A 2,960-nucleotide genomic window follows, 5' to 3' on the forward strand; every position below is an offset into this window, starting at 1 on the left:
AATTGGTGGAAGGTAGGGATATGCAATCTATCCCCCACTATTCAGTGTGTCATTTGCTTTGCTCACACCACTGTGTTGATGCATTTCAGATAAGAACCCAAGATCTTGTGCAATTGCACAGTTGAGTCAGTATCAAATGTGTAGAAGGGTTCCCACTTTCTGAACCCACACATTCTTGTCTTGAGCTCTCCCAGGCCAGGGATAAGAGCTGTGAAGTCTTATCTTCACTCACCTTTCATCTGCTTCACCTTAGCCCCTCAATGGCAAGGTTAAGAGCACCTCTTACCCTATTCCAGTTGGCCCTAGTGCCTAACCTTTTGCTTGAGCCTCTTGTATGCATATAGAGCGTGCTTCTTGTGATTGTGTTTGCCTGTTTGCTTTGCCTCTTTAGGTTTAGCTTGGTCTTGCCCTTGTGCAAGATGGGTTGTGCTTGACTTGTCCTTGTGCAAAGTCAAGTCTGTGTGGCTTACTTCCTGTATGAGCCACGTTTAGAGCTTTTAGGCCGAACTACGGCAACTCTGATTCTCATGTCCAGATGAGATACGTAGGCACGAGATGCGATGTCTTGTCGAGTTTGACTAACAACTAACACTAATTCTTTGCTCTCGCCCTCGTTGCGATTGAGACCTCCCCTTTCTCTTGCCCTAGTTGCAATCGAGACCCTTGCTTCCTGTGCAAGCCATGTCTAGGATAGGTTGGCCCTTGTGCCAGTTAGCTAAAAACCATAACTTAGGGTTGATTTTGCATGACAACATCTAGGCTCGAGTCGTAGTCTCCCTAGAGTTGTGTCTCCCTCTGTTATCTGGTTAGGCTAGATCCTTGTCCCTGCGTAGGGGAACTACATCGCCCTGATCTTCATACCAGATGAAGTATGTAGGCAGGAGATTGAGCTGATCTCTCCGGGCGCCCTTTTCTTTCCTTTGTGTGTGTTGTTTGACAGTTGCTAGGCTCGAGTGCCTGACTCCTTAGCAATTTGTTGTCTGTCTGTTTGAGTGTGTGCTTGACAGTTATAGGCTCGAGTCCCCGACTCCCTATCAACTTGTTGTGTCGTTATGTGCTTGGAAGCTGATGTAAGTCCATCGAGTGGCATTTGGGTTCCAGTGTGCGTGTGTTTGGTTCGGATGCTGATGTAAGTCCAGCAATTGGCATTCAGGCTCCATGTTTGCCTTCTTGTGTGTGTTTAGGTTCGGATGCTGATGTAAGTCCAGTGATTGGCAGTCGGGCTCCACGTTTGCCTGTGTGTGTCTTGTTTGTTTGTGTGCGTGTCAGCCGAGCTACGAATGCTCTGATTCTTCTCTCGTCCGAGAAGATACGTATGCATAGGATGCGATATCCTAGCGAGCATGTGTCCTTTCCCCAGTCCGAACTACTTTGACTCTGATGTCTATGCCTGATAGACTAAGTAGGCCCAGGATGCGACATCCTGCCGAGTCCAGTTTCAGTCAGTCTCTTTCGTTTCTTTCAGCCAGTGTGTGTGAGTTTGAGCAGTGTTTAGCAACCAATATTCCTTCCTTTTGTGCGTGGATCCCGTAGAGTACTACGGATGCGTAGGGGTGCTAATACCTTCCCTTCGCATAACCGACTCCCGAACCCATCCTCTTTGGTCGCGAGACCATGTTCTTTCCAGGTTTACTTCGAGCGTTTCCTTTCCCTCTTTTGGGATAAATAACGCACGGTGGCGGCTCTGTTGTTCTTCTTTTCCCGCCGGTTTTTCGCGCGATGCGACAGCTGGCGACTCTGCTGGGGATGCCATAGAGAAGTTGACCTATGCTGGTCCATCTTCCCTGAGCGAGTCTCTCCTAGCGCTCTCTAGGTTAGGGTTTGGTTGCTTTGTGCTGTGTTTATTTATTGCATTCATTTGTATATATTTGCATTTACTGTTTGCATTTATTGTTTGCATTAATGTTTGCATTTATTCATATTCATCTGCTGGTTGTGCTGTGTTTCTCTGTTTGGGGTGGGAGTTACTCGAGGTAAAAGGCCCAATACCCAGGCTATGAGTGAAATCTAGGAAACCTAGGAATAGAGTGATTCATGGGAAGCGGGTGGTATGGCGCCACTTAGCGGAACATTGATATCACGAGCAGTTCAGACCCTGGTGGGATATTATCGGTGCATACATCGGGTGTGCACAGGATGATATTCCACGAAAGGTTATTTATGCTGCGTTTCTCTCGACCTTACCCTGGCCTAGATGACACCCGTGAGTGGGGAAGGGTTTGTTCATTTTAACAGGTACAGTTGGTGACTCCCGGTACTGATGGTGACTATGAATTCTGGACATATGTTTCTGGACGCCGGAGGTTTGACCCTGGTATTGATCAGAGGGTTCCGTTTATTTCGGATCCCTGGGCTGAATTTGAGGGTACTCGTTCAGATGATGATTTGGTTTCTAAGAATGGGTTCAGATGACAGTTCCTCAGATGACTTTGGGGTTTCAGATGATTCCTCAGATGCCAGTTCCTGCCAGTCTTGGCTCCATCATTTGCATCATAGCATATTTATTTTCAAAAAAATAGTAATGCATGAAAAAAGTTAACTCGCATACGCATATCCTTTTCAGGATCATTCATGATAAGATAGCATCCGCATCCGCATCATGCATATCATGCACATAGCATCCTTGCATTACAGACATGTTTGGAGAGACTTCTCACTTCGGTTCTTGACTGAGAGAGGATTGCTGACCGCCGACCGCATCGTTACTCAACCAGACTCAATCAACAGAGGAGTATGGATCAGGTTCAAGCAGAATTGGCCGAGATGAGGGCAAACATGGCCCAGTTCATGACAACGATGCAAGGAGTTGTTCAGGGGCAAGAGGAGCTGCGTGCCTTAGCCCAGAGACTGGAAGCCATGATTCCACCAGCCCACCGTGCTTCACCAGTGGGTGTACCCGTTCATGAGAATGCTGCTGTCACTATTCTCGTCAATGATCATGACGTGGGTGATGAATTGAA

Source organism: Lathyrus oleraceus, chromosome 4 (genome assembly GCF_024323335.1).
Source record: "Lathyrus oleraceus cultivar Zhongwan6 chromosome 4, CAAS_Psat_ZW6_1.0, whole genome shotgun sequence".
NCBI lineage: Eukaryota > Viridiplantae > Streptophyta > Magnoliopsida > Fabales > Fabaceae > Lathyrus > Lathyrus oleraceus.